This window comes from Zingiber officinale, chromosome 7A, assembly GCF_018446385.1.
Source record: "Zingiber officinale cultivar Zhangliang chromosome 7A, Zo_v1.1, whole genome shotgun sequence".
NCBI lineage: Eukaryota > Viridiplantae > Streptophyta > Magnoliopsida > Zingiberales > Zingiberaceae > Zingiber > Zingiber officinale.
The window spans coordinates 118168232-118182429 of record NC_055998.1 but is presented as its reverse complement, the minus strand read 5'-3'; the positions used below and the strand labels follow the sequence as shown (position 1 = coordinate 118182429).

The following is a 14198-nucleotide window of genomic DNA, read 5'->3' as shown; positions in this document are numbered from 1 at the left end:
TTGATCTTGAATCCACATTCCTTCATGGTATTATCGAATTTCTCATGCCGCTGCTTTGGTGCTTGTTTCAAGGCATATAATGACTTCACCAATCTACAGACCTTGTTTTTTTGTCCTGGAACAGAAAACCCCTCAGGTTGGTCCATATAAATTTCCTCTTCTAAATCCTCGTTTAGAAAGACTGTCTTTACATCCATTTGATGTACTTCGAGATTCCATAGAGCGGCAATAGCCAACAATACTCTAATGAAAGTTATTCTCGATATCGGAGAGTATGTATCGAAGTAGTCAAGACCTTCTCATTGTCGGTATCCTTTAATTACCAATCTGGCCTTGTATTTATCGATTGTGCCATCTGATTTCATTTTCTTCTTGAAGATCCACTTGCAACCTAGTGGTTTAATTCCCGGAGGAAGATCCACAAGTTCCCAAGTGTGATTTTGCAAGATAGATTCTATCTCAGATGCAATTGCCTCTTTCCAGCGAGTTTCATTAGAAGAGCCTACAGCTTCTGAGAAACTTCGGGGCTCACTCTCCAATATGAAAGTGATAAAATCCGGTCCATAGGATTTTTCTACCCGAACTCTTTTGCTCCGTCTAGGCTCAACCTCCACGGGTTCCTCGTCATCATCATCTTCTTCTTCGCCTTGTGTTTCGGTTGTCCGTTTTGAGGAGCTAACATCCTCACGGGTCTTATACGGAAACAAATGCTCGAAGAATGAGGCATTTCTCGATTCGATTATCGAGTTCCTGTGTATCTCCGGTACATGTGACTCATACACACAAAATCGATAAGCACTGCTGTTATATCATATCCAATAAATATCCAATCAACAGTCTTTGGTCCTATCTTAATCCTTTTCGGATCAGGTACCAACACTTTGGCAAGACACCCCCACATTCGTAAATATTTGTAGGACGGTCGTCTTTCATTCCACAACTCATAAGGGCTCTTATCTATTTTCTTCCGGGGCACCTTATTTAAAAGGTAATTAGCTGTTAACACAGCTTTCCCTCACATGGACTCTGGTAATCCAGAGCTTAATAGAAGAGCATTAATCATCTCCTTAAGAGTTCGATTCTTTCGCTCAGCAACTCCGTTTTGCTAAGGAGTATATGGAGCTGTTGTTTCGTGTCTGATCCCATGTTCAGCACACAACTCAGCGAACGGTGACACATATTCACCGCCTCTGTCACTTCGAACCACCTTAATTTTCCTATTAAGTTAGTTTTCAACCTCATTCTTATAGAGAGCAAATTTCTCTATAGCTTCATCCTTACTTTTGAGAAGATACACATAACAATATTTTGTGTTATCATCTACAAAAGTGATGAAGTATTTATTACCACCACATGTTGGTGTACCTTTTAGGTCGCACACATCAGTGTAGATTAGGTCAAGTGGTTCATTACTTCTTTAAATATGTTGAAATGATGACCTTGTCATTTTCGCTTTAACACAAATCTCACACTTGTGTTTTGGGTCAAGGTGGAATGTAGGTATGCTTTGCATGTTTATTAATATACGCAACACATCGTAGTTAACATGTCCTAGTCTACCATGCCACAAACACGAAGACTCAAGCATATAAGTGGAAGAGCTTTCATCTTTATTTATCTTGGGCCTAATGGCCATTACATTGAGCTTAAACAATCCATCAGATACATAGTCTCTTCCTACAAACATTCCATTTTTTGGACAATACAACTCTGTCCGACTCAAAAACAATGCGAAAGCCATGCTTGCTCAAAAGTGATCCGGACACTAGATTCTTCCGAATCTCCGGAACATACAACACATTGTTCAGAGTGAGGTCCTTGCCCGAGGTCTTCTTCAGCACCACCTTTCCTTGGCCCATGATGTCCGAGGTTGTTGAGTTCCCCATGAACAGTTTGTCTCCAGTGACTTCCTCGAAGTTGTGGAGCAGCTCCTTGTTGCAGCACACATGTCTGGTGGCTCCAGTATCGATCCACCATTGCCGCGGGTTTGAACCAATCAGGTTCAACTCAGAGACTACAGCGCAGAGGTCGTCCATTTCTGGTCCCTCGTTCAGGTTGGCCTCTTGCTTCTTCTTCGGCTTTCTGCACTCAGAAGATTTGTGACCCACTTTGTCACAGTTGAAGCACTTCCCAGAGAACTTCTTCTTGCTGATGCCTCTTCTGGGTCCCATCTTGGAAGACTTGGGGTTCTTCCGCTTCGAGCTTTGACCGTGCTCGACCACGTTGGCTTTCATAGTAACCTGAGAGAACAGTTTCCTCTCTGAACTCTTGTTGTCTTCTTCGATGCGAAGTCGAACAATGAGTTCCTCCACATTCATCTCCTTCTGCTTGTGCTTCAGGTAGTTCTTGAAGTCCTTCCAGCCGGGAGGCAGCTTCTCAATGATAGCAGCCACCTGGAAGATTTCACTCAGAACCATCCCTTCTGAGTGGATCTCGTGCAAGATCACCTGAAGCTCCTGGACTTGGCTGATCACAGTCTTGGAGTCAACCATCTTGTAGTCCAGGAATCGGCCCATGATGAACTTCTTTGCCCCTGCATCCTCCGTCTTGTATTTCTTATCCAGGGACTCCTACAGCTCCTTAGCCGTTCTCTTCATGCTATACACAGCGTACAGCGAGTCGGCAAGGCAGTTGATGATGTAGTTTCGGCAAAGGAACTCAGAATGAGTCCATGCCTCCACTATACTGATGGTCTGCGCATCAACATCCTCAGCTCGCTTGGGAGGGTCCTCAGTCAAGAACCGAGCCAGGTTGAGCGTGGTCAGGTAGAAGAGCATCTTCTGCTGCCACCTCTTGAAGTTCAGTCCACTGAACTTCTCTGGCTTTTCCCCATGACTGATTGGCACAGTTCCAATCGGGGCGGAGGGGGCCTGCACTTGTTGAGTCTGTTGCACCTCAACATTTTGTTCCGTGGCCATCTCAACAGAAATGATTCTGTTTCAAGATTGTTAGACACAAACAATCTGCCGGAGATTTTAGGGGTATTAGCTGAATTCAAATAGCACTGATTTAAATTCAACTTACAGTAGAGATGACCTAAGCGGATAATCTCAGGCTGCCAGCAGGGGCTGGTTTCTTCTCCGAGCCGAAGAATTGCCGAGCAATAAGATCGGCTGAGCCACTAGTCTGTGTTGTCGAGTGGGCGGATCGACCAAGTAGAGGGCAGATCGGTCGGTCGGTAAGATGACCGAGACCTGCAAGTAGCAGTTTCCTTGAAACAGATTCGCCCCCACCTTCGGCTGTGCTTCGAGGCTTATTTGGGAGGTCTGTTTTCCAAGATACAACGGTCTGACCGCAAACTCCACCAATTGGTTGTTTCGCTTGGGCAAATTTTGCCCCGACCGGTCTAGCATTCGTGTGCGCAGGTCGCGCTCGCACACGAGTCAACTTGGTTCAATGCAATCCGGGCCCTGGATTTGCACCCCCTGCGCACCCACGCGTGAGAGAGAGCCTCTCCCCGTGCATTTGTTCACATCCTCAATGCATGTGAATCAATATAAATCAACAAATTTGCTTTGAAACTTCCAATGTGGAACTAAAGTCTCATTCACAATGGAACTTCTTCTCTTCCACCTCTTCTCCATTCACACTTATTCAATAACTGCATCAAATAGGATAGTTGATATAGATATTTTTTATATATAAAATATAAATTCAAAAATAAAATTTTAATTTAGGATAAGTATATGAATGTTCGAATGGACAATTAGGACTTTGATGGATTTCGGACTTGAGACTCGTGAATATTGAGTCTCATTCCATTTGACGAAGAAAGTGGCCGAGCATTGATGAAACTAGCTTTTGTAATTTTAACAAAATCTCTTCGTACTTGAACATTCGAGATTCTTCCAAAATCTCACACACAGTCAAAGCTTACATAATATTATATGATAATTTACCAAATGACGTTTTTGAATCGCCCAAACAGCCCATGTTATTTTAGTATTTATCAAGAGGATATATCTTTTCAAATACAATTTTGATTCTACCCTCTAACAAATCTAACTTCTTCTATTTTTTTTCTATTATTTTTCTCTCTCTTTATTTCTTCTCTCCTATACATATAATTTACTGTTTATTTTTACTTTTTTTTTTTTTTTTTGGCATACATATATAATGTATGGATAACATTTTATAGGATTTAATTAATTTTTTATAATATTTTAATACATGGGAAAATTTTGAAATAAACGGATAACATATTTAAACTCCTTATAACCCTAGAAATTCATAGAAATTGAAATTGATTCAATCAAAGCTCTTTACGTTTATTAGTGAATTTCGGTTAAAATCCACTAACAGGTCTATAGAGCTCTGATTGTATCCATTTCAGTTCCTATAAATTTCTGAAGTTGCAAATAATTCAAATATAATATTCATTGTTTATTTTGACTTCTCGGATGTGTTAAAATATAATAAGGAAGAATTGTTAAAAAAATTCCACGTTGAGCCTAATATGTATCATATCAAGCCCAATGTGGGTCAGATATGAAATGATATCAGACCCAAATTAGGCATAATATGATTTCATATCAGGCTCAACATGAAGAATTTTAATGATTTTTCCTTATTATATTTTTAGCATCTTCGAGAAGTCAAAATAAATAATGAATAGCATATTTGAACTCCTTGCAAATCCAGAAATCCATAGCAAATAAAATGGATACAATCTGAGATCTCTAGGTCCATTAGTGAGTTTTGACTTAAACTAAATGATGGACCTAGAGTGCTCCGATTGTATCCATTTCAGTTCCTGTAGATTTCTAGAGTTGTAAGGAGTCCAAATATGCTACCTATTATTTATTTCGGCTTCTTAAAGATATTAAAATGTAATAAGGAAGAATCACTAAAATTTTCTACGTTGGACCTGATATGATACATATCAAGACCAACGTGGAGATTTTTGACAATTCTTCCTTATTATATTTTAACATCTCTGAGAAGCCAAAATAAATAATAGATAACATATTTGAATTTATTGCGACCTCAAAAATCCATAAGAACTGAAATAGATGCAATCGAAGCTCATAGGTTCGTCAGTGGCTTTTAGTTAAAACACATTGATGGACCTAAAGATCTCAGATGATATCCATTCATGTGGATTTCTAAGGTTGTAAGAGTTTAAATATACTATCCATTATTTATTTCAACTTCTCCAAATATATTAAAATGTTATAAAAAATCAATTAAATCTTATAAAATATTATCCATACGTTATGCATGCATACAAAAAAAAAAAAAAGAGAGGAGAGAAGAAGAAGAATAAGCGAGAAATTACATGCATAGAAGAGAGAGAAATAGTAGAGAAAAAATGACAAAAAATATTAGATTTATCAGGAGAATAGAACGGGAAATACATTTGAAAAAGCACATCCTTTGATAAATACATAGCATGTGTTTTTTGATGAATTCAGAAACTTAGGTACGATAAATTATCGAATATTATATATACAATTGCTTTGCTATATCTCTATAAAATCCGTCCGTTTTGCAGTTCAATTAATCGCTAGGCCACAAGCCGTCCTACTATAAAAAGATATCATTCAGAAAATGATCTCAAAAAAGCTTAACAATAATCGTCACGATAAAGAGAATGCCTTTAAGTGTGTAAAATGCTACAATGTTTTCAAAACCGAAGCCGAACTAGACATTCACCTAGCATAAGAACACTAAACAATACATTTTCTATTAGTTTTTTAAAATTCAATTAATAATTATTTATTTATTATTTAATTAATTTGTTTTTAAAAATGTTATTATATCAAAGTCATTATAAAAATTTCCTGGTTTACCAACAGAATATACCAATAGATTTTTTTTCCGTCGGTATTTATTCGACATTGTTGACGGAAATTAACTTCCATTCGAAAATATGAAAATTTTTAGAGTTTTTCGACAGAATTAGGATTCTGTCAGTAATTATTGACAGAATATATAATTCTGCCGGTAATTATTGACGAATATAGAATTATGTCGGAAAACCTGAAATTATTAGGGCACCCGTGCCCTTCCTTTCTCTCGTGTGTAAGTATCTTCTCTTAGACGGTGTGCCTTCTCTCCGGTGGCGTTTTCTCCAAGTAATTTTCTTCTATTGTTTTTTTTCCTTTTTTACACCTACCGTTGTACACGCCGCCAAGCGTAGCGGCGTTTTCGGCCGCTAGCACACAGCTGGCGCCATTTTCGCCCTCCAGTAAACAGATGGCGGCATTTCCCGCCACCAACCACTTACTGGCGGTTGTACAGGCTACCAGAACATAGTTGGCGCTGTGTTCGATCGCCAACCGCGTGCTAGCGGCGGTGCCGACCGCCAGCACGCGAATGGTGGTTGTGCCGGCTGCCAACTGTTGGCTATCGACTGTTGGTTACCGACCACTAGCTACTGGCCACCACGTATTGGCATCGTGGTTGACCACCACCTATTGGATGCGGCTGCTCGCGTGACCGACAACCACCTGTTAGATGTGACTGACCATGTGCTCGGCCACTAAATCGCTGCTTGGAACTTGTACGATCATCAACCTTTTACTATATTTCTAACTAATTTTAATTATGATTGTTTCGGTTTAATTTTAGCTAATTTTTGTTTTTTTATTTTATAGTGTACTGCATCAGTAGTTCTCTTCTTCATGTTAGCCTACTCTCTTCGGATATGTTCTTAAACAATACATTCACATATATGTTATATTAAATAGTTGACATGTTGATAGTGATTTGTTGGTTAATAATACATATATGTTTTATGGTGATTGTTATGTTTTATGATAATTATTATACTTGTGTAAATTTATACATTAGATAGTAGACATCTTTATTTTAATAATGTGAGTATTAAATATGTTAAGTGATTGAGTTACATAATTCTCGACATATTAACCAATTTGGAGATGCACATCCTTGTCTAAAGGATGCTTATTTAATAGTATTTTAAATTGTATTCTCATTAAGTAACAATATCTATGAATCAATTTTTGTTGTACAATCGATTAGAAAATAGATTTATTAGAGATGATTTTATTGGTGAAGTTGACGAGTTTGTGAACTTTGCTAAATGTCATCCAATATAGATGAAATACCAACACCTAAATATCAACAACTCTATGAAATATTAAAGGCTAGTGAAAGAGAAATGTGGGAAGACATTCTCTCTGGTTATTCTCAACTATCAGCTACTGCAAGGTTATTGAATATGAAAGTAGGACATCATTTTTCATAAAAATATTATGATGGCATGTCAATTGATGTCAAAATTGTTTCCTGCTGATAACATAATGACTGATAGTTTTTACAGTACAGAGAAATTGTTTAGAGGTTTAGATTTGCCTATAGAGAAAATTAATTGTTGCATAAATAATTGTATGATATTTTGGAATAAAAACAATGATTTGAGTGAATGCAAAATTTATACTCGCCCTCGTTATAAACATTGTACTCACATACCAGGGAAGAAAAGAAAAAATATTATTTGGAAAGTGATGTATTACTTTTCTTTAACTGCTAGACTTCAACGCTTATATGCATCTCTCGCTACAGCTTGACGCATGATGTGGCATCATGAACATGAGCACGAAGGAGGTATTATGTGTCATCCTTGTGATTTTCTTGCATGGAAATATCTTGATACTGTATTTCCCTCCATTGCAATGGAACCACATAATGTCAGATTGGACTTTCAATAGATGGATTTCAGTCATTTGGTCAGTTAGGACAATAAAATTCTTGTTGACCAGTTATATTAACACAGTACAATTTATCACCATGGATGCACATGAAAGATGAATTTATATTTCTTACTATGCTAATTCCTGATCCAACCAATCCCAAAGAGAAGATTGATATTTTCTTACAACCTTTGATTGCCGAGCTGAATGAACTATGGAATATAGGGTCGATCACTTATAATGTTGTAAGTAAAACAAATTTTAGATTGCATGCCACATTATTATGGATGATTATTGATTTTTCAACATACACAATGTTGTCGGGATGGGGCACAACTGGTAAATTAACATGCTCACACTGTATTACAAATTTCGATACATTTTCATTACCTTGCAGGGGAAAGATATCTTAATTTGATAATCACCGTAAATTTTTACCTATTAATCACCCTTTCAGGAGAAATAAAAAAAAAAATCCTGAAGAATGTTGTAGTCAGAAAACCTCCTCCAACAATCCATGTTTCAGGTGAAGAAATCATTGAACAAATAAATAGTTATGAATTTCTACCAGTATCTCAACCTGGTTCCGATGAGTTAAATAAATACATTGTTAGAATATGCAAGTGTGGTTGGAAGAAAAAGATTATTTTTTGGGATTTGTCGTATTGAAAATTGTGTTGGTGCAACATCCCTCAGGTCAAGGTTGACCTGGTTAACCAAGCTGAGTCTTGGTTTGGGTTTAGATGTTTGACAATAAGATATTGATTGAAGAAGAGTCAAGTAGGTCAAGGTTGACCGGATACTTGACTGGGAAGTCCTAACTGGGATGTTAGGCAGAATGAAAGTCCTGGTGAGTGAAGCCAGGCAGAAGGAAAGCCCTGGTGAGTGAAGCCAGGCAGAAGGAAAATCCTAGTGAGTGAAGCTAGGTGAAAGTCCTGGTGAGTGAAGCCAGGCAGAAGGAAAACCCTAGTGAGTGAAGCTAGGTGAAAGTCCTGGTGAGTGAAGCCAAGCAGGGGAAAATCCAGATGGATCAAGGATGATCGGACATCTAGTGTTGGGAAGTCCAAGTAGGTCAAAGGATTGACTGGATACTTGGCACGAGGAAATCCAGATGGGTCAAAGGGATTGACCAGACATCTGGTGGAAGTCCAAGTAGGTCAAGGGAGTGACCGGATACTTGGCACGAAGATAAAAGTCCAAGTGGGTCAAAGGGATTGACCGGACACTTGGTTAGGAGTCCTAGCAGGTCAAGGGAGTGACCAGATGCTAGGCAGGATGTACCAACAGGTCAAGGATGACCGGATGTTGGTTTGAGAGGCTTGGGACTTGGTTTTGGGCAAAAACCAAGAGCTGGATCGATCAGTGGATCGATCCAAGCCCTTCCTAGAAACCTCGATCGATCGGTGGATCGATCCAAGCTTTCCCCAGAAACTCGGATCGATCGCTGGATCGATCCGAAGTCCCAATCGATCGGTGAATCGATGCTGCTTCGCGCGATAAGCGCCGGATCGATCCGCGTTTCGCGCATAGGCGCCGGATCGATCTGTGGATCGATCCAAAGCCTCCCCGATCGATTGGGAATAATCGAATCGATCGGGATCCGACCGTTGGCGTCGATAAAGGCCACAGGCGCACGATTCCTTCGTTATCGCTTCACAGATTCATCTCAGATCTTCACCAGCTCCTCCACAGCTCTTCTCAAGCTCGAGATCGCCAGTTCTTGAAGGTTCTTGGAGGCTTTTCCAAATCAAGAGGCGGATCAAAGAAAGAAGAAGAAACTAGGGTTAGGGTTTGTGCACTCATTGTAAGCTTGTAAGCTTGTATTTCTTTACTACCCTTTCTTCTTCTTGTATTGAGTCTTGTAGGGCTTCTCCGCCCTTGGTAGTTACCATAAAGGAGAGTTTTCATTAGTGGAGGGTGTGTGTGTTGGTGTGGATCCTTGGACTAGTCACCTCTTGTGAGGTGGATACCAAGTAAACCAACCGTGTTAGCGTTGTGTGATTTGTTTCTGTATTTTCCGCTGCATATGTTCGAAGAAACAAGCAACGCCGAACACCACGAAGCGCAACGAGCTATTCACCCCCCCCTCTAGCTACTTTTGGTCCTAACAAATTGTTGGATCGAAAGCGCTAGAGGGGATGAATACCGCTCGTGACTTTCACTTTTGTTTCGGAAGAATCAGAAATAAAACATGCAACGGAAATAATGAAAACAAACACACGAACACCAAGATTTACTTGGTTCGGAGTCTGGGGCAATTCCTACTCCAAGGTCCACACTTGTTGAGCGTTTACTTTGGACAATCACTATAAGCACGAAAGTTCTTTACAATTTAAGTACAATATTAGAGCAATAGTAAAATTTATACCGACAACAAAAAACAATAAGTTTGAAGATCCTGGTCGTCGGGGTCTTGCTATAGCTTTTCTGGATCGTCTTTTGAGCAGCATGGAGAAGACATATTGCGATTTCGTTGTTGTATCTTTGTTGCTGGTCGAATCCAACTTAAATAGCCTATGGAAGGCGTCCTCAAGCTCCATGAGGGTGCCTCCAACCCGCCGAGTCAACCGCGCGCGGATAAGCTCTGACCTTCATTGCTTATTCGCTCGAGGGCGCCTCTAACCGCATGGAGGGCTCCCTCGCACCAGTGTCTAGGGCGCCCTCATGCGCCCTCACGCCTTGCTGCGAGATTGCTTCTCTAAGTCACCCGAGGCAAACACGTTCAATTCACTTCCTGCAAAATATGTTAGTCCAAGAAACTAACTATACCTTGCAAAACAAAGTTAGACATGATAAATAACATATTTCACAATCTTCGGACTGTCCGATTCTGACTTCAAATTTTCTACCGAAAACCCTAGGTCGAATCAACATCTATTGCTCCCTCACCGGGGAGCGCGTCCTTACCTACTCCACTCAGGAGAATGTACTTGTTGTCAGACCAGTCCTCCAGATCGATTGGACTTTTACTCAACGCCCGAAGCTCCAGGACTTTCCGCTCGACGTCCGCTCCACAACCCACTTAGTATTTCACTTGGTTCGCGACACCAAGACTTTCCACATAGAGTCCTCGACTCTAGGACTTTTGCCCGAATCCCTTGACCTGTCAAGACTTTCCGTATAGGGTTACCACCACCTAGGACCTAAGGTTACCACCCCTTAGGATTTTCAACCTGCTTAACCGCAGCTAGGACTTTTGCCTAAGTACACTTAGGACTTTCCTGCAAACTCATTCAAATACATTGGATAACAAAACAACTTAATTTTGGACATTTTGACATAATCAAAACATAGGTTCGATCATCGGATGTTTCCTGCACCAACAAAAATATCCACTTATTCGATATAATTTAGATGTCATGTATATTGAGAAAAATTTCTTCGCTAATATATTCAACACTGTGATCAATGTGCCTGAAAGAACTAAAGACATTACAAAATCACATGAGAAATTAAAAAAAATTAGTCAACAAACCAAAGTTGCATCAAGATGAAACAACCAATAAATTCCTAAGGCTTGTTATACATTAGACAAAGATGATAAACAAGTTTTATGTAATTGGTTGAAAGAAATCAAATTTCCAAATGGGTATACCTCAAATATGGCTCAATCCATAAATACAAATAGGTTAAAGATGTTTAAAATGAAGAGTCGTGACTATTATATATTCATGTAAAGACTTATTCCAGTAGCTTTCCAGAATTTACTTTCTTATAAGATTTGACAAGCACTCACAAAATTGAATCTATTTTTTAGAGATTTGACAACGAGATATTACAATGGATGATATGCTTCGGCTAGAAACAGACATTCCTCTGATATTATGTAAGCTGGAACTCATATTTCCACCCAATTTATTTGATTCAATGAAACATGTACCAGAATATGATTCTGAAATTGACCGCTAGTTCTGTTAGGTGTGTATGACATGGTTAACAAAATCTCTCTTAAGCCTTCTTTTCAGCGTCCAAAACATGGTTATGGAAGGAGAGATTAATGAACTCGAAGACTATACACATCCTAATAGGTTAATTAGAACAACAAGTTACACCATCTATTTTTTAGAGATTTGACAACGAGATATTACAATGGATGATATACACATCCTAATAGGTTATAAGAGTATGAAACCGTCCAAACAAGAAATACAACAAGAGTTGCATAAAACCCCAGGGACTGATAGCAAATACTCATCTCAAACCCAGCAATCAAGTTCTGCATCACCAAGAATGCAATGTATTAGCTACAAGCCAAGCTGCTAAAAGACAACTAGATTCTTTAGAATAATCATAAAAGGAATAGTTAGGCTTGAATGATACTTGAGATTTTGATTGTCAACCCAGAGTATGAAAGAGTAGATGAAGAGTCCACCAAGGACAAAACCATTACGCTAATGATCCTTTACGATTCAATCTTGAGTTTGTCTTTGAACGATCATCCCTCGCAGGCAACTATTTTTTCCAAAGTTAGCACCATACAATTTGTTAAGTACAATCAGTGTCTTATATCTGAAGCACTTATCCTGTATTATCCTTCATACAATATCTATATGGTTCATAAAAAATTTGTTAATCATTATTAGTATCTCGCCTTCAACTATCTCTGAGGCTAATATGGCCTCTCATCTTATCTGAAAAGAATAAGAATTTTGACAATTGCAAACATGCTAATGTATTAATATTTTCACAAACTAGGATACCTTGTTTAGTACAAGAATAATATTCTGAAGCTAACTTCAATTACTGTACAGAAAATTTGCTTAATTTTAGCCAGAAAAGGAAGATAAATCATATTATAACTGATACATAAACTAAACAACAAGTAGCTTCAAAATGGGTGTCAACACAGAATAGATTTGATAGTTTTTTCAGCAAGCTTCATTCAGCTGGTGAACTTTAAAGGAAACATTTTAATCATCCATCCTACAAGATACCTAAGTCATACATATGTTGATTAACTATTTCTTTTGCTATATTTGGCTGTCTACCCAACTAGTACGATAACAAAATAACCTTAAGCCATATCATAACTATCATATCTATTTGCTCTCAAGTGGAACAAATGTGCTATCAATTAGTCATACGTTATAGTATCCAGACATCCTAAGCTTTCATCTTTGCCCTCACTTATCAGCTAACGTATTTGCTACAAAAATGTAATGCATATACTACTGATGGAGAATGGCTTGAATCAGACCAGAAGCTGATAATTGTGGACACTTGTCAGTTCATCCTAGACAAGAGCAAATGCCCGTAGCTGAACAACTATGTTTCTTACCCCAACACAACAAACAGAGATCTACCTGAAAAGTCGGCATTCTACTGAGAAGGTAGAAGATCTTCGAACTAAGCATTGACCTCATTTAATCACCAAGAACCCAAAGACATCAAGCAAGCCACAGCAACTCCACCATGATGTACGACAAATGACGACGGCCAGAGGAGGCAGAGTAAGCTACGTGTATCAAGTCATTCACTAAGCAGCACACTAATTGAATTAGATGAATTAGCGCAATAAAAGTTAGAACTTCAGCACCTCAGCTGCAGGCAGAGTCTCATCTCTGCCACCACAGCAGCGGTCTCCATGGCTCTCATTGAGTTGTTTAGCCATCTCATCTGCATCCGGAAAGAGCACTACTTTCACTTGGACTTCAGCCAAAGCAATCTCATCAACTTGCCTCTCCTCTTCAGCTAAAACAACAATCTTTTCAACTGGCATAGCAGATTCGTCAACAGCTTCCTCAAGTTCCTCCTGATATTTAGTATCTTCGACAATGGAATCCTTGGATTTAGGAAATGACTCTGTGGTAGAGCTGAATGTTGCTTCCTTCACAACGATAGAAAACTCCTTTTCTTCTTCCTTCTGGGCCAAGACCGCTCCTTCCGTTGAACCATCAAAGGCAACGAGTTCAGAACCCGAGAACTCTTTGGCAGGTCGAGAACAATGGTGTTCTTGAGGGGACGAGGACGCGGAGGAAGAAGACGCGGTAGATCCGCCATCATGCTCCTTGATCTCCTAAGGTAGAGGCGGTGCCCTGCCGTCGTGATTACCAATATCTGAAGATTCATGGGCACGGACATAAAAGAGGTTCAAATAGGAAAACAACTATTAGAAGAAGAAGAATTAACCTTTAGCAGGAAGATCGGCAGTGGCGACGGCCGTCTTCTTACGCTTGGCCGACTTTCTCTTCTTCGGAATGAGGAAGGGAGTTCTGGATGAAGGATTTCGACCAGCACAACCAATCAACTCCTCTTTTTCTTCTTCTTTTTCCTCCTCGCTGAATTCAAAAGTTCGCCCCTTTATCGAAAACTGCTGGTGAAAATCAGAACTTTTGCCGACAGAAACAATAAAGTGAGACAGAGTAGGAAAATGGGGGGATCTGGTGGGTTAATTCGATCCTACCTGTACAGACATTGTCCTAACCTCTCACAATGAGATGGTGGGGCCCACACTTAAGTAGTGAGTCCCACCACCTCATTGTGAGAGGTTGGGGCAGTACCTGTACAGGTAGGATGAAATTTACCGATCTGGTGAGATTT

At 39.4% G+C, this 14198-nt stretch overlaps 1 long non-coding RNA gene across 4 annotated transcripts; it reads right to left on the bottom strand.

The window, feature by feature from the left end:
• Positions 1–11691: 11691 nt before the first annotated feature.
• LOC122002191 lies at positions 11692–13992 on the bottom strand. Of its 4 annotated transcripts, none has more exons than XR_006117604.1 (3): positions 13788–13992; positions 11979–13715; positions 11692–11874 (listed from the first exon to the last, which is right to left on the bottom strand). It is a non-coding gene; the product is annotated as an uncharacterized LOC122002191 (long non-coding RNA). The 4 variants fall into 4 exon arrangements; XR_006117605.1 differs by having other exon boundaries at positions 11692–12110; positions 12962–13715; XR_006117606.1 differs by having other exon boundaries at positions 11692–13113; positions 13195–13715.
• Between the last annotated feature and the right edge of the window lie 206 nt (positions 13993–14198).